Source organism: Apium graveolens, chromosome 4 (genome assembly GCF_009905375.1).
Source record: "Apium graveolens cultivar Ventura chromosome 4, ASM990537v1, whole genome shotgun sequence".
NCBI lineage: Eukaryota > Viridiplantae > Streptophyta > Magnoliopsida > Apiales > Apiaceae > Apium > Apium graveolens.
Genome location: NC_133650.1, coordinates 230,764,426 through 230,787,970, shown reverse-complemented (window position 1 = coordinate 230,787,970; position 23,545 = coordinate 230,764,426).

Genomic DNA, 23,545 nt, shown 5'->3' with positions numbered 1-23,545 from the left:
TTTTAACAACTCGAAACTCTTCCGAAAACTCCTTCTTAACTTAATCTGATAATTCTGAACACTTTTCATATTTTGACTTTTTCGATCCGGGGTACGGTTTGACCTGTACGAGTCCTGGCGTGAAATTTTCGATACGCTAATCATTTTATATATCGATAAGAATCCATATTCTTAAAAAGGCGAGACATTACTATATTATTTTTGTATAAAGTGTTAATAAGAGGATCTGTTTTGATAATTTTCCAAATCGGGTATTAAAATTGTATCGTTATATAGTTACTTAGCGGCTAAGTAACCTATTTTTGGATTTGATATGTAAATATAATTATTGAATTATTAAACAAATAAAATATGTGATGGTTCTGTCAGTTATGTGTTGCTGTATTATTAATTGTCTGTGATTTGTTGGATGCGGAGATTAATTTCGTAATTTATTATCGAGCTGTATCAACTTAATTCATTTTTAAAGTGATTTTATTGAATATTTATTCGTATAAATGTTAAAATTGTTTCTAAAATTATTTTTGTTGTTCTATAATTTTATTTATTATTTTTAGGGGTTTATAAAATTTAAAAATCAATATTTTATTAATTATTTAATTTTAAATGATTTTCTAACTTCATTAAATTGTAAAATCAGTATTTAATTCCAGAATGTTTCAAAAATCATGAAAATTTTATTTTATTAAGTTTGGAATATTTCGAGAATTTTAAAACTATTTCCGGAATTTTCAGATTAGATCCACCAGCAAGTTCATTTATTAAACTGCTAATTTCGGGATTGTTGAGCGTTTTAAAAATATTTTCAAAATTACGAAACTTGTTTTATTAGTTTCAAAATATTTATAAAATTTAGAAATTATATTGATATTATTTAGCTGAGTTTTTGCACGCTTACACCGTTAAATTCACAACTTCATAACAGAAAATAGGATGATAACAAAAGAAAAAAAAGGGGAAACAAAATAAAAGAAAATCCATAAATCCCCTACCCCCCCTTTTCTTCTCTTTCGACCGCCTCTCCTTTCTCTTCCTATCGATCAATCTCTCTGCAGTCTCTCTCCTTTCAATCTCTTTTCTCTCCAGCATCTCTCTTCCTCCAGTCTTATCCTCACTCGATTAATTCCTCTTCTCTCCTCGTATTTCGTTCTTCTCGGCCTGGTAAGCCGCCGCTGTTTCGATTTCTTTTCCGCCGACTTGCCGCCCCTGCTCCCCTGTTTTCTTTTTGGGTTGACTTTTTATTGCGTGTATATATATACAATCGTGTATATATGTGTAATCGTGTGTGTGTTTGTGCGTATGTGTGTTTCTGTGTGTGTGTGTGTGTTCGTGTGTGTATCAGTGTTGTGGTGTGTGCTCGTTTGTGTGTTGTGCTGTCTATTTCTTCCCCAAATTCCGGTTGCCGCTGCGTTTTTCCGGCGTGGCAGCCGGCTGTGTCCTGTGTGTGTGAGCCGCGCGCTTCGGCGCGTGTGTCTGAGTGTGTTTGTCTGGCTTAAAATTATTTATTAATCCTATTTTCATTTTCTGCAGAATTTAATTGAAGAAATATTCATGATATTAATAAAATAAATACGTGCGAGGTTATACTAATTAATCGGTGAAATTCGTGTCGGACGTCCGTTATAAACGGGAACTCGTGAATTTTATCGCCTCATCGTCGACGGTGGGCGATGATGATTTTTATCTGAGTCCTACATTTATTAATTAAATAAAATTAGTTTGGTAAAAATTAATTGCGAAATGAAAAATACGAATGAAAACATAAAAATATGAATAAAAATAATTAATAGCTGAATTGTATCGGTGATTGAGATTGCGAATTGTGGTTAATTATTGTTGTGAATTGTAGAAGGTTAGATTCTTGTTTCATACCATAACCTGTAAACGATCCGGATTCAAGGGGTTAATTGAATATTCTTTTATTTTATGTAAAGATTGTTTAGTGACACCAAATCTTGACCCCGAATTTGGGTTGTTACAAGTTGGCATCAGAGCTACAGGTTATTGGTCACTGAAATAAGAATAGATGAGCATAAGATAGAAATAATAGACCATCTGAGATAGGAAAGACCCTAGGCCTACTCGTGTTAAGTTGAGTTGAGTGCGGATTAGGGTTAGCAGATCCGATATGGAGTTGGTAAGATAGGATTGTTGAGAAAGTGTAAGACGAATATCGCAACGTTATAGGTATGTTGAGTTCTCAGATCCTACAATAATGAGGAATCGACGGATCGACGGAGACTGGGTATGTTACCCTACTTTTCATGTGGTTTTGAAGAAAATGCGATTGATTTTGTGAGCATTTGTGTAAGGGAAGCTAGGTGAGTATTGGTACAATTTTACTTAGAATTAGGTAGTAGGACGAGCTCCACGCTGGAGGCAAAAAGTTGATGGAAGCTGAGGAAGAGCCAAAGTTGCAAGCTGTAAAGGCACCATCGTTGCGAAAGGATTCTTATCACATACCGGGCGCTGCGCGAGGAATGATGTCTACCTTACTAGGTGTAAGTAAGACTAGCAAGAAGGTGCGACCTTATCTACAGACGGAACATCGAATCACCTGCGTGGTTGCAAGCATAACGTTAAGGATGACGACAAGAATGTCAGAGACAGTACTAAATGTCAGCGTTGCGGTAGAATTGCGAATAAAATGATATACGACGGTAAATGAAGTTTCGCCGACTAATAAGTGCGAGCAAAATCCAAGGAAAAGTGGAAGAAGTACCAAAGTAGAGAGACCCTTATATGGGTATTCTTTTAATTAGATATTTCAGTGGTGAATCATAAAAAAAATAGCAAGTAACTTCTATAGTAATGACGACCAAATATTTGATTTCCAAAACTTTAAAATGAGATTTCGGAGAAGATTTTCTTAATCAACTTTCAGAAGATTTTTGCATAAAATGAGTTTTACAATTTGGTTGTCGAGTTACTACTTAAGTTCTTTTTATTATAAACAGAAAATGACTTAAAAAGAAGAATGGATATAGACTCAGTGTTGTTAGTTCGGAGGACCAAGTAGACCTACCAGTAGGGAGAAAAGTTTTTCGTGAAAGATGAAAGTAAACCTTGTTTAATAATATCAATAATTGAATCAACATATTAAAACATTATTTACCCAATTCATGAAATTGTTAAAATTTAACGAGATTCGTGATTCGAATGGATGGAGGATGATTGAAGGAAATGGAAGAATCTTCCGGATGATTGGAGAAAAATAGTATCCCTATTGACGGAGTTGAGACACTGCGGGATCAATTGTTATTTTACGCGGCATAGAGGAAATCAGAAGTAATGATTATAAATTTTGGAAGGACGCGATTAAGATCAAATTATTGAAGCATTTGATGTGAAGGCATTTCCAGACAGTATTCCAAAGCAATGATGTGACTTGAACGGTGAACCTGTATTTGAACGATCTTGAAGGCATACGTAGGTGAAACGTGGAAGGTGATCAACACTGACATTCTTTCTTCTAATACGATAGCATATATTTTTCTTGATTCTTAAATATGTATGAGCTTCTTCTGCGGATAGATCATATGAGGCGAAAACGAAAGGAAATTTCTTGTATTCCTTCTGAATTGTTTCTTTTCTCAAATTATTGATTTCTGATTGAGACAAACAGTGTTGTGGTATGACGCTTTGTCGAAATGACGAAGAGTCGGGTGGGACGCCACCTAATCATGTGCTGTATGCCATATAGTATGAAAGACTGGCCATCTTGAGTATGAATATGATTGTCTCATTCATATCTAAATCCTCACTCATTCTTCTTCCTTCCATTTATTGACTTACAGCTCCTCCCAAGCAGTTGTTGCATCGTTATTCCTTATTCAGTTTTTCAATCAAAATCCTATTCACAAACTCTCCTCTTGCATAGAGTCTGTTCTTTGATGATTACAAAAGAAATGGAATAATCCCGTGTGACGGGTTAAATTACGTGTCGAAGGAGGATATGATTGCAAGCCGATAAATGGTGGACATTTGCGAGCAAGGGAAAATGGATACACCGACAACGCGGTCGTGGTAGAGATATCAAAACAGACAGTTGTTCGTGTTGCGAGGACCTCATCAGTATGGTAGATTACGCGATGCACTTCAAATCGGAAGATTTCGACGAGAAATGAATTGTTAGTGAATCGTAATGAATAAATTAATTATAAAATAAGGAAGTAAGGCTGTGCACATCAAACAACGCGAACGAGTATCGGGATGACAATCGAAGATCAAGGAAATTCTGAACAATGACTCAGATAGGCGATTAATATGTGAAGCATCCCTTCGTTGCAGGAAGATATTTGTCGTGAAGATTCAAAGATAGAAGAAATCTTAGTTGCAATCAAATTTCGAGCGCGTTTTTCAAGGAACTGTGAGGTTCTCCAATTTGAGTAAATAAGTTATGGTGAATTGGATACCCATAACTGGATCAACGACGAAAGTTCGATACGGGAACATAAGTGGAGATGAAGGAATGGTGATTCGACTGTGGAATCTTTTAAGAAATAATGAAAACCATGCGTGGTTATTAAAAGATAAACAGATTAATCAATGGAATTGAGTGTGTATCTTCAAAGATAAAGGATGGGCGTGACTGATTGAAAGATGCGGCATAATTCTTAAAAGTAACGGTACATAATTAGTAATGACAAAAGATAAGTTAAAATACTCGCGGAATAAATTTTTTGAGAAAACAATGAAATAAATTTTAAGTTCACTAATAACATTTTGTAATATCCTGAAAGAACTGAGGAAGGTATGGTTATATTAATCATTGTTGGTTTAAGACCCAATTCCAATTAAAAAGATATATGCTATACCAGTTAGATGCTGATCAATATGATATAATGTGAATTATGGTGAATTTATGACTTTTGTTGATAAAAGTGGGTGGATATGATTGTTGATGCCTTGGTTAATTGATAGTGTCGGATTGAGCCCGATTGGTAGTTGATGGTATAGGGGAAGTGCTGCCCAAATTTTCAGAAATTACCCTACGTTCAAGAATAAAGAAGTATATTGTCATTTTCATCAATACTCTGAATGATTGCGATCTTGGTTTTTGAGAAAGAATGTTATGATCAAACCGACTTTATGTAATTGTGTTGTGTATATGTTGTGTACTTGATGATTTCTTTAACAAAACACCTTGGTAGATTTTACTTAGTGAAATCTGTAGCACTCGACGGATAAGGATTATAGTCCCGACGGATAACTCAATATAGTCCCGACGGATGATGATTCATTATCCATCGAGTGAGTAGCTTATGTAACAATAAGTGTGTAGCACATTTCTGCATACACATTGTTTAGATTCTGTAGTAGTACTCAAGTCATGTTGACTTTAACTAGATATGTAGAATAGGTTGATTAATTGTACATAGATGATGTCTTGTAATTCTGCATAAATGAAATGAAGTCAAGTGCCAGATTGCTACCCGACAGATAAACAACAATGATATTCGACGGATGATTAAAAAATAACTCGATGGATGATCATGAACTCGACGAATAAAGAATTCAAACATCTGTTGACAGTGACAACACAGTCACATGCGTCGAGTGTATGCAGATGGAATGTGGAAGCCTATTCAACTGGGTTTTAGAGAACAAAGAAGCATTGCCATTTCCATGCTATTATGAAGATATTCAAAGATGCTGGAATAGAGTAATGAAGTAGCATAGTATTAGACTTGATAGTTTTTGTTTTATTATCTTGTCTTATTGCTTTGTAATCTTGGTGATATATAAACCAAGAAGCAGCAAATAGAACAATAAACCAAGCAACCAAGAGAGAAACATTTGTAAGCTGTATTCTTAGCATTTCTCTACAATCTCAGTTGTTGTCAATTTGTAAGCAGCTATGAGCTAATTGCTACACAGAGTTCTCTTGATATATTATATATCTCTGGTGGATACATTTAAATCCACCAGAAAGTTTTTAAAGACTTGTGTTTTTAATTACTCGTGTTTTGATTCTTTTCAAGTTATTATTTCACACTCTGCAAATCAATTCACATATATATATATATATATTTAAGTTAGAACAATTTTTTTGTGAAAAAGTTTCAAGAATTCCATTCAACCCCCCTTCTGTAATTCTTGCTGCATTGTTAAGGGACTAACAATTGGTATCAGAGCAAGCTCTTGATAAACAAAGAGTTTAAAGATCACAACAAAACAGCAAGATGAACAAGAAGGATGTTGGAGTCAAGATTCCTTTTCTGGATAAAGATAATTACCATCACTAGAAGGTAAAGATGCATCTTCATTTACTATCTCAAGATGAGGCCTATGTAGATTGCATAGAAAGAGGCCCTTATGTACCAATGAGAGCTGCAACTATAAATGAGCCATATGTCCCCAAGCCAAGGCATGAATGGTCTGATCCTGATACTGAACAAGTCAGGAAAGATAAGAAGGCCATGAATATCCTGTTCAATGGAGTTGATGGTGATATGTTTGACAACACCATCAATTGCAAAACTGCCAAGGATGTTTGGGATACAATACAGATTATCTGTGATGGCACTGAGCAAGTTAGAGAAAACAAGATACAGCTACTGATTCAGCAATATGAGCATTTTCATAGTGAAGAAAGTGAGTCTCTCACTGACATCTTTAGTAGGTTTCAAAAACTACTAAATGCTCTGAAGTTGCATGGAAGGGTCTATCAGACAAAAGACTCCAATCTGAAGTTCCTTAGATCTCTTCCAAAGGAATGGAAACCTATGACAGTCTCATTGAGAAACTCTCAAGATTACAAGGATTTTACTTTGGAAAGACTGTATGGCATCCTGAAAACCTATGAGCTTGAAATAGAGCAAGATGAGAGGATGGAGAGAGGAAAGAAGAAAGGAGGATCCATTGCACTAGTTGCTGAGTTAGAAAAAGAGAAGGAGATGAAGATGGAAGTTGTTGAATTAACTTTAAAGGTCTGTGAAAACAAGGGCAAAGGGCTTGCAGTAGAAAATGAAGATTCTTTGAGCCAAGATGACATGGAAGATATTGATGAACAACTAGAATTTCTTTCTAGAAGATTTGCCAAGCTCAAGTTCAAGAAGAACTTTGGAGCAGCTAAGCCAAAGAGAAACATGGTAGATAAATCAAAATTCAAGTGTTTCAAATGTGGCTTGGTAGGGCACTTTGCCAGTGAGTGTAGAAAGTCAGATTCCAACAAAAAGAAGTTTGAGCCTGTGGATTATAAACAGAAATATTTTGTGCTGCTCAAACAAAAGGAAAAGGCTTTCATTACACAAGAAAATGAATGGGCTGCAGATGGTCTAGATGAGGATGAGGATGTTAGCTATGTCAATCTAGCCCTAATGGCCAAGTCTGATAAAACAGAGACAAGTTCTTCAAGTAATCAGGTAATCACCACTAACCTTGCACATTTATCTAAAGCTGAATGTAATGATGCTATAAATGACATGTCTGCAGAATTATATCATTTGCGTGTTACACTTAAGTCTCTCACCAAAGAAAATGCTAAAATCAAAGAAAACAATTTGTTTTTAAGTGAGAGGAATAATGTACTAGAGTCTCAGTTCATTGAATTTGAAAAATTAAGAATTGAGTGCAAAATTGCTAAGGATGAATTAACTGAGTCCTTGAAGAAAGAAGAGATCTTGAAGAAGCAGCTTGAACGTGAACAGGAGGTGATCAAGGCATGGAAAACATCTAGAGATGTTCATGCTCAAATCACCAAAGTTCAAAGGATTGAGTCCTTTTGTGATGCAGCCTGGAAGAAGAACAAGGAGAAACTGGAATCCAATTTGGTTGAAGGATTGCTAACAGATGTAGACTCGACGGATGATGAGGGTCATCCGTCAGATAACAAAAAGAGTTATCCTTCGGGTGACATAAATCCTCATCCGTCGACTGTGAGCAAGCCTGTGAGTAAAGCCAAGCTTGTCAAGTTAAATGAGAGATATGGATCAGTGTCCAAGAATTTTGTTCCAGGAGAATCTAGTCAAGTGAAGAAGGAGAAGAAGGCTAATGTAGGTCATATGACTGTCAAGCAATTGAGTGACAGACTTGAAAAGATTGAGGTTAAAACAGAGGCTAAAAGGAAAAATAATAGAAATGGTAAAGTAGGGATTAACAAACACAATAACTACACACCTGATAAATATACTCCTAGAAAATTCCGTGTCAAGTGTGGTACTGTAAATCATTTGTCTATTAATTGCAAATCTGCCATGCCTACTTCCATATCTGTGCCACCTCACTTTACCAACATGAATGCCATGCCTCCTATGCCTATGAATGTTATGTCTACACAGTTAATGAATGCACAGTTTGCTAATATGCCATTTGCACCTAATCTTTATTATGTTGTATTTAGTATGCCACAAATGCCATTTAGCATGCCTTACTGGAATAACATGTTCACTAATAGCATGCCATTCCCTGTTAATCATAATATGCATGCTAATTCTGCTATAATGAATGGTTTCAAAGGTTTAACTCAAATGAATAAGGATGACTCTGATATCCCCAAGTCAAATGAGATCAAACCTAAGAAACAGAAAAAGAAAGCTAACAAGGCAGGACCCAAGGAAACTTGGGTACCAAAATCAACTTGATTTGATTTTGATGTGTGCAGGGAAACATAAAGAATCTATGGTACTTGGATATTGGTTGTTCAAGACACATGACTGGTGATTCTACCCTGCTCACAGAGTTCAAGGAGAGAGTTGGCCCTAGTATTACTTTTGAAGATGACAGCAAGGGTTATACTGTGGGATATGGCTTGATTTTAAAAGACAATGTCATCATTGAGGAAGTTTCCTTAGTGGATGGTCTCAAGCATAATTTGCTGAGTATCAGCCAGCTTTGTGATTAAGACAATTCAGTAACCTTCAACTCAGAAGCCTGTGTTGTGACTAATAAGAGGAGCAACAAAGTGGTTCTCACTGGTGTGAGAAAAGGAAATGTGTACCTAGATGACTTCAACTCATCAAATGCAGAATCTGTTACTTGTCTTCTCAGCAAAGCAAGTCAGGATGAAAGTTGGTTATGGCACAAGAAGCTATCCAATTTAAACTTCAAGACCATGAATGAACTAGTAAAGAAAGAACTGGTTAGAGGCATTCCTCAAGTGGAGTTTTCTAAGGATGGATTGTGTGATGCCTGTCAAAAAGGAAAGTAGATCAAAGCATCATTCAGGATGAAGCTTGATTCAACAATTGAAGAACCTTTGCAACTGCTACACATGGATTTGTTTGGACCAGTCAATGTGTTGTCCATTTCAAGGAAAAGATTTTTTCTAGTAATTGTAGATAATTTCTCAAAGTTCTCTTAGACATATTTCCTAAAGTCTAAAGATGAGGCTAGTGAAATCATCATCAATCACATAAGGCAAGTCAATAATCATCCTGATTTCAAAGTAAGAAGAATCAGGAGTGACAATGGAACTGAGTTCAAGAATTATGTCATGAGAGCATTTTGTGAAGAAAATGGAATCTTGCATGAGTTTTCAGCAGCAAAAACTCCACAACAGAATGGAGAAGTGGAAAGGAAGAACATATCACTTATTGAAGCTTCTAGGACAATGCTTGAAGAATCTAAATTACCAACATATCTCTGGGCTGAAGCTGTAAATACTGCATGCTACACTCAGAATATTTATCTGATTAATCAAGCAAAATGCATGACTCCCTATCAATTATTCAAGAACAAGAAGCCAACTCTAAATTTTCTTCATGTCTTTGGATGCAAATGTTATATCTTGAGAAATCAAACTGATCAGAATGGGAAGGATGATGTTAAAGCAAATGAAGGAATTTTTGTTGGATATGCTGTTGGTAAAGCATATAGAGTCTACAATCTAAGAACCAACATTGTTGTGGAATCAATACATGTTGTGTTTGATGATAAAAATATTGAAGGACTGCAAGATGGAGACTACCATGAGAGCCTCAAATTTGACAATGTGGAGATGGTTAGTGATGATAGTGATGATGAAAGTGATCAAGAAATAGTATCAAAAGATAATGCAGAAAAATCTACTACCAATGAAGCACATTCAACATCTGTCGAGTTGTATAATGCTTCATCCATCGGGAGACAATCTGCCTTATCCGTCGGAAGGCAACCTGCTTCATTCGTCGGTACTCAAAATTCACCATCCGTCGGGTTATCAAAAGGAGCTGGGGTCAGGATAGATCACTTACAGAAAGCTCCCCTTTCTCAAATCAAAGATCCATTAACTCAGGGGGAGTTTCTAACAATCAAAACTTAATCACACATCAAGACAACAATGAGGCCTCTTCATCTAGAGCTAATCTACCTCAACAAAGAAAATGGACAAAAGATCACCCCTTTGAGCTCATAATTGGTGATGTATCTTCTAGAGTTCAAGCAAGGAGAGCAACTCAAGAAGAATGTCTGTACATCAGCTTTCTTTCTAAGGAAGAACCAAAGAAGGTAGAAGAAGCTTTGTTGGATCCTGATTGGATTTTAGCTATGCAGGAGGAGCTAAACCAATTTGAGAGGAATAAGGTATGGAAGCTGGTGCCCAAGCCTAGAGGAAAGAATCCAATTGACACCAAATGGGTATTCAGAAACAAGATGGATGAAAATGGCCTAGTAGTCAGGAACAAAGCTAGATTAGTTGCTAAGGGCTATTGTCAACAAGAAGGAATAGATTTTGATGAAACATTTGCTCCTGTTGCAAGACTTGAAGCCATCAGAATCTTCTTAGCCCATGCAGCCCATGCCAATTTCAAGGTCTATCAAATGGATGTCAAAAATGCCTTTCTGAATGGAGACTTGGAGGAGGAAGTCTATGTTAGTCAGCCTCCTGGTTTTGAAGATCCAAATTTTCCAGAATATGTATACTATCTTTTGAAAGCACTTTATGGACTGAAGCAAGCACCTAGAGCCTTGTATGACACTTTATCAAAGTTCCTTTTAGAAAATCACTTCACAAGAGGTACTGTAGATAAAACCTTATTCTTTAGAAATGTTAATGGCTCTAGTATACTTGTTCAAATTTATGTAGATGACATTATTTTTGTACAGATGAAAAACTTTGCAAACAGTTTGCCAAATTGATGCAAAGTAAGTATGAAATGAGTATGATGGGAGAACTAACTTACTTTCCTGGTTTGCAAGTTAAGCAAGTTAGTGATGTAATATTTATTAGTCAAACTAAATACATTTATGATCTTTTAAAGAAGTTTGATCTAATGGATTGCACATCTTCAAAAACTACCATGACCACTGCAACTAAGCTTGAATTAAATACTACTGAAAAGTCTGTGGATATTTCAAGTTATAGGGGCATGGTTGGCTCACTTCTGTACTTAACAGCTAGTAGGCCAGATATAATGTTTGATACATGTTTGTGTGCTAGATTTCAGGCTGATCCTAGAGAATCTCACTTAGTAGCTATTAAGAGAATTTTCAAATATCTCAAGGGAACACCAAAACTTGACATTTGGTACCCTAGAAATTCTGGCTTTGATCTAACTTGTTATTTAGATGCAGATTATGCAGGTTGTAGAATTGATAGAAAAAGTACAACATGAACATGTCAATTTCTAGGAAATAAGCTTGTGTCCTGGTTCAGTAAAAAGCAAAATTCAGTCTCTACCTCTACAGCTGAAGCTGAATATATTGCTGCTGGCAGTTGCTGTGCACAGATTTTGTGGATGAAAAATCAATTGCTAGACTATGGTCTGCAAGTTGAGAGAATTCAGTATAATATTCAAGGACAAAGCACATAGACATCAAGTACCACTTCATAAGGGAACATGTAATGAATAGTACTGTGGAACTACATTTTGTTCCAAGTGAAAAGCAGCTTGCAGATATTTTTACCAAGCCACTGGATGAATCCACCTTCTCAAGGTTGGTAAGTGACTTAGGTATGCTTAATTATTCTTAAATTATTTCAGATAATTTGCAAGTTGTTATGCAGCCAGAAATTTAATTGATTTTCAGTCTAAGATGGAATTTTGGCTAAGTCAAAATTTACATCTCGACAGATGATCTTTATTCATCGAGTTTGATCATCCGTCGGAATATTGCATGTAAATAAAAATCAATTATTTTTCTGGAATATTTTATGACTCGACGGATAACAGTCTATCCTCATCCGTCGAATTATCTTAATCTTAGCCGTTAATTTCTTGAATATTATCCATCGAGTATACTTATAGTTTGTAAGCATGACACGACAGATAATTGATGGAATTTTTACAGTTTATTTTTAAACGGCTATTTTAGGCCATTTTCATTGGTTACTTTATTTTTACTTTATTATTTTTGACAGTTATTTTTGAGATAGTATAAAAGCTTATTTCATTTCATTGCTTTTATTTTATCATTCTCAAATTATCTGCTCTAAATTCTCTCTTTCTCAAAAGCAATTAGCATTTCTATCTCTGCAATTTCTACTCTCTAACAATGGCACAAGTAGTCAAGATTATGTCATAAACTGGATACATCTATGAGAAGAACAACTTCACGGCTCTAGTAAACAAGGGGATTCAACATTCAAGTGACTACCACAAAATGATGGATTTTGTGACGAACTGCAAACTCAGTTATGCAATGCTAGAATCACCCACCATCTTCTGTGAGGTTGTTGAAGAGATGTGGACTACTGCTTCATACAATTCGACAGATAAGACCATCATACTCACCATTAAAGGTAAGGAATTATGTATTAATAGTGATGTTATCAAAGCATGTTTCAAGATTCCTGATAACACTGAGACCTCACCACACATAGACACTGATATAGTTAATATGCTTAATTCCATGAACTATGCTCTCTCTACTTCTAAGTTAAGTGACATTAGGAGATTGGGTCTTAGGAAGGAATGGAGTTTCATGGGTGATGTAGTGACCAAGGTCTTTTCTGGTAAAATCAGTAATTTTGACTCTGTCAATATTTCCATGCTTAACATGCTTTACATGCTAGTTACAGATAAATTCTTCAATTTCAGTGATCTTGTTTTGTTTGAGTTGGGATTTAAATTAGGAGAGTTAAATAAGAGGGGTAAAAATGTTTATTATGCTAGATTTTTCATGATGTTAGCTAACCACCTCTCTGAGGAAATTGTACTTGAGAACCCAAACAACAAAATAGATTGTTGGGTTCAAGAGAGAAGAATTATTGCAGATTTGAACAGGGCAAATCATCATAAAGAAGTGCCACTCTTCTATTTCCCAGTAACGGTAGCAACTCAGGTAAGTGAGGTAAGTTCATCTATACCTACTATTCCAACCTCACAAATTTCTTTGAATTCTAGTATAGCAATGGAAACTGTGTTAATGACCCAACAGTTACCTACCCAAGCTACCAAATAATTCAAAATTTCAAAATCCAAATCAAAGAAAGCCCCCTCTAGTATCTCTCAAAAGATGCCAGTTGCAAAATCCACCAAAACCAAAGAGGGCAGTGTGAAGGTGGGTAAGGTAGGTGAGGGACAGGGTGAACATAAAGGAAACCCTAAGAATAAGGATGGAGAGTTGAGTGGTTCCCAGCCTAGCCACACTGCAGTTTCCCAATAAACTACAGTGAATAATAAGGATACAAGCTCATTTCTAGTTGCATCCTCCCAAAAGGATGTGGCTATTGAACAAAGCTCTCAACCAAGAGCACATGCCAAAAGGGTAAGAGACACTAGCTCACCCCAAACCTATGCCAGAAAGAAGAAATCCAAAACCCTTGGGGTTGCACAGGGTTCACATACTGTGCAAACTGGTGCTAAAGACACAGTCACTGCACCTTCATAAATTCATCTCCATGTGGCTCCAATAAATGTAGAGTCACATGCAAAATCATTAGTAATAGAAGCACCTCAAACACCAAATTCTCCCACAAACTCTTTGGATGTGGACATGATCAACACATTTATTCCTGATTCCCTTCTCTAACTTTGTTGGGGAAGCCAAAATCTATTGCAAGTGAGCATCATCTTTTGGATGATCTGTTGGCTCACTTGCCAATTATTTCAGGAAATGTTGAGACATCTGTGCCCAAAATCTCATCAATCAGCACAGAGTCCATAATAGTTTCAATTCCAAGCTCATTCATTTCGACTCTCTCGATGGATATTGCTCATCCGTCGAGTAGTGATTGTATCCCGATGGATAAGCTTAACAGCATTTATCCGTCAGATAGTTAAACTGCTAACCCGATGGATATTCCTCATACGTCGGGTGTCTCTGCACAACTTCAAATTTAATCTATTATCTCTAGTACAGAAGACTTAGTGGTTGTACAGTCACTCTTAGGATTGAGGGAAGAGAGTGTTATGAGTGAGAGTCTGGGTTGCTCCCAGGAAAAAGGAGAGGAAAAAAGTGAAATTATGCAATCCATTTCTTCAGGATTGGCAAAAGAGAGTGAGAGGAGTCCCACCTTAGATGGTGAAGGTGAGGGTGTGAGGGTGGGAAGCCAGGGTGAGACCCTGATGTAATGTGACGCCCTCCAAAACCGGGTCAGAAGTTTGGGGGTCCACAACACATTCACAACATATAAACCTGTACATAAAATATTAATTGCAATGACCCTGTTTCACATAACCACGGATCTCAACATGTCAAAGTATGAAAATAAGCCATAATCTTAACTTTTTATTACAACGTACCAAATCCCAACTAATTTAACTTACAATTGATAATAAAACATTCTTACAATCTGACTATCTCTGTACCGGATGAAGCTTCTGCTAGCTCGATTCAACTCAACTGGAACCTTAGCCCGCACTTTGGACTGAGGAACTTCACTATCATCCATATTCTTTTCAACTGTAAAATATATAAAAGAATCGCAAGGGTGAGCTAACTAGCTCAGCAAGTCATAATAGTGGTAACTGAGATTAAACAATGATCAAATGAGATGATTCAAAGGAATCAAGTTTCTTTTTAACTCATCATTAGAATTGGATATTCATTTTAAGTTTTAAAAAAAAAACCAAGGTTAGGCTGCTGATCAGTCACACACTAACCCCGAGCAAGCACACAGCACTGCTCTAATTACTGGATCCAAGGCACACATTGGCCTAACTTAACCATTGGTATGGTCTGACCACGAATCTGGTCCACATATATAAAAACTATCCAATCCTAAAGCAGTTCAATATGATAAACGATATAATTCAATAAAACAAGTTCATAATCAACGATAGTTAAACACTTGAGTAAAAGCATAAGGAGGCTTATGGATATCTCAAGGGGATTTCAGGATATGTATAAGAAACGGTTTTTGATTTGTACAAGTATCCGGTATTAGGTCAGAAATGATTTTTCAAGATATAGTTCTTTGATATTATAAAGAATGGTTGTAGTATAAAAGTTTCTGTGTTTTCAAACAATTTTGTTGCAGTGTTTGGTGTTCGGTAGTTATACCTTTGTGGAGTAGTATCATATTGGTGTGATTTGATATTTGAGGATCAACAAAGGATGGTTTACAAAGAATAAGGCTTACCGCTCAAAATCAAGAAAGAATTAGGGTTCAAGGGTAAGTAGTTTAAAACACTTGCATTATAAAACAAGAGTTATGTTTAATAATAACAACATGTTATGAAGCAGTTCGAAAAAATTGGTAATATGTCTTGAAGAAAAGTTCAGAAATACTTTCCTTACAAGGCTTTACAACTATTACTGATCAACTCTGAACCGACTCTGCCGCTCAGGCTTTAATATCCAACCACTAGATTACATTAGATTCGACTCCGACGCTCAGGTTTTCTGTTGAAACTCTATTGAGCTCGTCGACTGACTACTAAGTCATCTTTAGTCTATCATCCACTAGGTTCCCGATTATAACCTACAGGGTCGAAATACCCTACGTTAGACGTCTAAGTATGCTTAACATATCCTCAATAACACATCTACCCATTCGATATCAAATCCTGACTCGTAACTATATGGATTATAATATCACGTACAACAATTAGGGTTCACAATCTCGGAAATCAGTTCGGTGTTTGTTTTCGGAAAATACGTATAATTGTCATTTTACGAAATTAGGGTTATTGAGTTTTACCAAAACATCCACCACAACGTACAATCACGTTCCGCACAGAATATATATATACTTATTTATACTCGTTCGACGTTCCGATAATTACAGGGTATGTCTCGAATTTCTGAATTTAATTTCCAAAAGTTCGGGCAGCACTTCCACTGTTTATCGGCCTACCCGTCGAACAACTCGACGTCAAATCACAACAAACAATCCAACAATTTATTCCATCAATACAACCGAAATCCATTTCGCAAATCCCAAACACCGATTTAACCAATTAATTATTATTATTATTACATCTTATATTTATATTCGTATTTATTTATTAACTTGTAGGACTCAGAACAACGTCATCACCGTCCACCGTCCGTTCATCGAAATTCATCGCGGGCGGCGGTAAAAAATTTGTCGGTGCCCGATTAATTTCGGGTTTCCATACAAATTTTCACCGATTAATTTAACAATTTAATCGCACAAAATACCAATTAATCACTCAGATTTTCAGAAGATAAATAAATAAATAAAAATACCACACACACGCGTATGTACTGTCAACACAGAACAGGGCAGCCAAAAACGAAGACACAGCCATCAGAAAACAGCCAGAATCATGCAACAAACTGGAACCAGTACACACAATGCACACACCCACACATAGTAACACACACATCACAACAGCGCACGTCCATTCGCCCCTCCGGTCACCTTGCCGGATATTTAAAACGGCGGCAACCGGAAAAGAAAAAGGCAGCACACGAACCAGAACACCGCCAAACACATCATACATGACTGATTACACACCTATACCCACGCAGATATGTATAACAGTCAATGAAGCGTAAGCAATTGAACCGAGGATCATCACCGTGGCCGGAAAATGGCGAATCGCCGGAAACAGGGGCGACAGAAAACAGAAAACGAAAGGGAGTGAAAGAAAAGGAAAAGAAGAGGGAGAGATATGAGAAAGATTATAGAGAGTCGAGAGAGAGAGCATGGAGATTGAGTAGTGAGAGAGATGAAACAGAGGTGTGGGTTTGTGGGTGTTTATCTATTTTTTTATTTCTTTTTTCTGCTTAGCCAACTGTCTGCCACGTAGCTGTTGCTTAACAAAAACGAAACACATGTACCAATTAACACCTGATAGCTTAATTCTGTACCGCATTTTGCAATTTATCGAACCAAGGTGCAACTAAGATAATATCCAAAATTTACGAAAATAGTCTTAAAATATCATAAATATCCCGAAGTTTGTAAAAACATAAATTTCGTAATTTTAGAATAATTTCTGAAATACAATTTATATCCGCTTTTATCAATTAAACGAATCGACGCGCGGGTAAAATTAATCCTGAAAATTCCCAAAATAATTTTAAAATTCTCGAAATATTCCAAACTTAAATAAATATGAGTTTCATAATTTTTTGAAGAATTCTGGAATTAAATACAGATTTTTACAAATAAGTGTAATCAGAAAATCATACAGGGTTAAATATTTAATAAAATATTGATATCTAAATTTTGTAAAATCTAAAAAATAATTATTGAAATTATAAAATCATAAAACTAATTTTAGAGACAATCCAAATATCTACGGATTTAAAATTGTAATAAAATCACCTTTTAAAAATAAAACAGAACAGTAGAACAAAATTTTTAACTGCACATTCCAATCTTTTACACCAATAAATCATAGACAAATAGTATATACCAACACACTGCTGTCAAAACCAAGACACATATTTTATTTAATAATTTCCATAATATTCACATATTTAAATAATTCAAAAATACACGAGTCGTTATATCCTTCCCCCCTTAAAAAGATTCTGTCCTCAGAATATGGTCTAATTACACAAGTGAGGATATTTGTCAAGCATATCTGACTCTAGTTTCCAAGTAGACTCTTCTACTCGAGGATTTCAAATGTACTTATAGATATACACTCATTTCCAATGACTCGCCTTTAACGATCAAGAATTTGGATTGATCACTATATGCAAAACAAACTTGGACAAGAGTCCATTGGCTCCTAATCAATCACTTAATTCGAATCAGATAATTATCGTTTTAACATTGACAGGCAAAACACATTATATGTACATACTGTTGTGACGGTAACATCAACTCATGAGCAACTTTATCTATATTTATCAATATTCCGAGATTGGTTCACTAATTTTAGGACTTAACCTGTCCCTTCTACTTAGACTTATCCAGTCTCTTTCAAAATGAAACTTGTACTAACACTACTGGTCCCATTTCTATACTCATATTCTCTCTTGATACAATTTTTCCTTCTTTCTTTGTCTACTCTGAGCTGCTTGACCCAATATTCCTACGCTCTTGGTGTGCTGAATTAACTTAGAATTTGACAACTTTCTTTCTCCCACTTTATCTCAATAAAAATGGGGACCTACACTTGCGTTCACATAAAGCTTGATAAAATGGCATTCTAAAGCTGACATCGATGATAAATAATCATTCCAGTGTTTTCCTAAAAACTCAATCGCTCAATATATTTTACAGTTCCTGAATCACTTTCGTACTTTGACTCTCCGTTTAAGGATGATAGGCGGTGCTCATTTTCAACTTGGTTTCCAAACATTTGAACATCTCTTACTCTTTTTCATCAGTTAAGGCTGAAAAGTAATCTCATATTTTCAGGTACTGTTATTTTTAAACTTCAGATTTCACTATGTCCAATTTGTTTATTAACTCCTTGGTGATCTTAATTATATCCAATCCTTTCTATCGGCCTAAAACACCCGTTACCATACGGTTTTGCTTAGGTGGTTGTTAATGGATTAATTCAGAATCTTTTTTTAACCTTAGTCAAAATTTCATTCTTGAAGACTTAGCGTATAGTTGCTTTCCTTCTGATCTTTGGAGAAAAATCCTTGGGCATCCCCCGCAGACTTTCTTATTCCTTGGGTAGCTGAGGATGTTATCAATAAATATAGTTTGCTTATCCAAGTACTCCTTTTACGCCACGTTCCTTAATTCCTTATAGCCACCTGATACACTCGTCATTTCACATAATATTACCAGAGCTTGCAATACTCTTAACTCACTTTAATCATAATCTCTGATATTTTCTCAGGTTAGATCTTAAAGTTAATTCTCGAGATATAATATATTGCTTGAATTAGGTCTCGTAGGAAATTAATTCTTTATAAGGGTCACTTATTCTTATTCGTTGTTTTGCTAAACTCCCACTTCACGATTTGCCTCTTATAAAGTCACTTCCTGGATCTGCCTTATCCACTAGGCTTTCCAATACTTCGTCTTAACTCTTTGACATGTCCAACACCTCCTGATATATCTTGAAATTTCCTTCTTATACTTGGTTATCACTATTTTCTTTAAATTTCCATATATATTGGCGTCTCTTCTCTAATTAAATACTTAATATTGTGAATTCCATGTGGGATCTTATTTCTTGATTCTTCTACTTGTAGCATCCAAGTGCTGGAAGAAAATCTGGAGATATCGTGATCGTTCTCCTGGGCGCATAAATTTCCTTTTTCTAACTACTAACATCGTGATCCATTATCTTCTCTTGAAATTTTATCTTTCCCTTCACAACTTCAACTGAAAGGTCATACTATCCATCTTTCTTCCTTTTGGATTATGAACTTTAGCTTCCAATTCCAACTTCGAGAATCCTAAAGTTAATCCTTCTGGTATAATCTCTATGTTCGTTCTCTCCTTTTTGTTTATCGCTTGCCACTACATCTATTTTTCTCGTGAATACTTACTTTAAACTCTTATGGTCCGTAGCTCTTACAACTTTCTCCATACATATCATGTCTCCCCATTTTTCAAAACAAATATTATTACTGTTAGCCCTAATGATGAGTAGGATACTTCTGCTCATAATATTTCGGTTGTCTGGGTGCATATACAATAACTTTATTATACCGCATCAATACACATCCTACTCCCTTATGAGAAGCATCACTATAAACTACCAAATCTCCTTGATACTTTCAAAATGATAAAACAGGTGATGTAACCATTCTTTCACTTAACTCTGTAAAACTTTCTTTACCCTTCTTTACTTCATATAAACTTCTTACTTTTGTTGGTGTTTCTGGTCTCTTTTAATTCATAGTAACTTTAACTTCTGCTGAATCTCTTTTGATCTTTTCTACATTGACTATTTATGCTAAGAACTATATTTCTTACAACTTCTTTCTTCTCCAACTTCCCAGTTATCATTAAATGCTTCGCATGGTCCTCCGTTGACTTTAAGTATCACAACTATAGCTTACTCGGATATTCCTTAAAGGTGTTGTCCATCTAGTTCAAATAATACTGGTATATTGGTTAATATAGATGATAATATGAGAACAATACTTAGTTCTGAAAATTATCCTTGATACATCCATAGGTTTAATCTTCAATTGGTGAAATATCAAGTCTTAAATCAGTCTTATAAAAGTACTTTGCTTCATTCGTTTGATCAAACAAATCATTGGGTCAAGGTAACAGATATTTGTTCTTGATAGTAAACTTGTTGAGCTCTTTCTAGTCCATGCATAATCACATACTTCCATCTTTCTTATTAACATTTAATACCGGTGCATCTTATGGGGTACACTAGGTCTAATCGCTTCTTTTTCTAGCATTTCTTGCATTTACTTTGCTAACTCCTTCACTTTAACTGGCGCCATTCTGTGTGGGGCCTTGGACACTGGCTTCATTTCAGGTGCTAAGTCAGTCACGAACTCAATTTCTATATCCGAAGGAAATGTTGATAACTCATCCAAAAACATATCTTGAAACTCCTTAATTACTATAAAATCTTCATACTTTGTTTGCTTCCGACTTTTGTGTATTCCATAATCACCATAATGCTCATATCTTGATCACCGTAATCATCATTAACACATTCGTTACCTTCTTTCATCTTCTGAACCTCCTCACCTTCTCATTTGGCATCCTCAGAATTATCTTTTCGTCACGACGGTCTGTATGGACATCACGCTTTAGTAGTCAATCCCTTCCTTAGAATAATATCAAATCTTCTTACCTTCCAGGATATCAATTCTACACAACTTATTGCCAAGAATTTCAATTTCAACATTGGTACTCACTTATTTAACAACTACACGTTCTTGACTTGCTAATCCTTTCATCACAATCTTATCAATTCAACAGGGTAATTCATCTTATCAACAAAACTTTGAGAGATAAACAATTAAGTTTCTCCCACATCTTTTAATACTTTAACGCATAAGGTATTCACCTTGATCATTCATATCATCACGTCCGTATTCTGAATAACATATTTCACAGGAAAATCGCGTATTCTCGTTCTGGAAAACATATTCCTTATTGGAGTAGATTCCCTTGATTCTTAGTGGATTCTTCACTGGGACTAGTGATTTGCAATCCTTGCAAGGTGCCCTTATTTCCTTCCCGTGCATAAGACGTAGATGGAACTTCGTCCGCTTAATTCAGGATACGTTGATTTCTGTTTGAAAACCTCTTGCATAGAACGACAGTACAACGAAATGACTAGAAGGATTCAAAGTCCAACAAAATTAGAGTTGAAAAGAAAGAAGAAACAAGGATTTGAATATGAATGAGACAACCACATTGGTACTTAAGATGGCCAGTCTTTCGTACCATATGGCATACAGCATATGATTAGGTGGCGTCCCACCCGACTCTTCATCATTCTGACAAAGTGTCTCACCATAACACTGTTTGTCCCAATCAGAAAGCAAAAATTGAGGGAAATAATTAAATTTGAAAGGAATGCAATATCCTCCTTTTCGATATCATAGAAAGGAGTTTATTTAAGAAAAGAAGTTCATACTTATTTAGGAATCAAAAAGGGAATATACGCTGTAATATTGAAGACAAGAACGATACCATTGGTCACCATCCACATTTCACTTGTATTCATCTTTCGAGCTTGTTCGATCATATCTCCATTGTTTCATATAATAACTTTTAAAAAGTACGTTGAAATGCTTTCGCAAATTAAGCTTTATGGTAGATTCTTACTTGTCACGTCTTGCGTCTTTAACATCACACTTCCACATATAATACTTTAACAACTCGATCATAATGACGTCCCTACTAGACAACCTCGAGTTTCCTTTTTCAATTTAGAATAAACCCGAAGCATTCACCATAGCGATCCTTGTGTTAATAATATTCTTCTTTTAGGAAGTCTGGAAATCTTCTCAATCTCCTTCAGTCATACTCAGACTTCTGTTAGATCAGTGAATTCTTTGAACTTGGATAATCCTGTAATTGGATGAGTAATTGCTCCGTATACTGATTCTGTTGTTAATCTTATCAAACAATATTTGTACCTTTCTGTTGAGAATAACCAACTTCTTCATAATTACGGATCACTTTGTCCTCTAAATTAACAATACTAAGTCGAAACAACATTCTTCCAGATAATCCGGGCTTTCTAACAAACAAGAAACTCAAATAGTAACTTGACAACCAATGTTTAAAAATCATTTTATTCAAAAAGGCTTTTAGAAATTTGTAAAGGAAAATCTTTTTCGAAAACTTGTTTTAAAAGTTTAGAAAATCACAAACCTAGTTGTCCTTACTGTATGAGTTGGTTGTTGTCCTTCCGACTTATAACAAGGTACCATATTAAAGAAATAATTACATAAAAGTTCGTTCACTCCAATCTACCTTTTCTTCTTCATCAGGTCCATCTGCCTTCCTCAATCGATGAAAACTTCAATTATCGTTGCATGTTATCTTATTCATAGCTTCACGTCAAAGCTTCCATAATGGTAATACTCCCAACATTACCGTTGCAGTAGTTAAGTAAAACAGGCCATCCAATAGTCAATAAGTCTATTCCATAGAAAAAAGTTTACTCGTATCACATCACATTACTACTTTACATATCGCATTTATCATATCATCGTCATTTAATTTCACAAAAATCCCAGGTTTATACTTTTCTCTCTTACTCTTTTAAAATTCACCTGGTTCATCCCATACTTATTCACAGGTGACTTAGTCACTAAGGGCTTCTTTTAACCCGATAACAGCTATCCTCTGAAACACTTAAATCTCCTTTTTAAACTTCGTTTCACCTCTATTTATAACTCAAGTGCTCACCATTTACTGTAGCTTTCGAATCCATCCTCGTAGGTACAATCGCTTCATAGGACAAGTTCTAAACTGGGGGTATAGAACATGATGTAGGGTAAACTAAAGAGATACGCTCACAGCCGAATATCCAGTGAAAGAAGAATAAACAGATGGAGGTTCTTGAATAGATAATCTCATATAAAAAAATGGAAAAGTAGCGTCGAATAGCTTGAAGAAGTGCACCCGTTATAACAGAAGGTAGTGCCATTAATGCTGGTGGAGGAACAAGGTGCAAATCCAATCTGAGAAAAGATAATGATCCTCGAACGGAAAGCTCCAACGATCAGATGACACCGGGAAACCAGGATCTGCTATTGCCGTTGTCTGGAAATCACGTCGCAAGCTGAGAATCCCGAATCGCAATACGAACCGTGCCGGAGACCTACTATACCATCGCACTCAATCTCACAACGT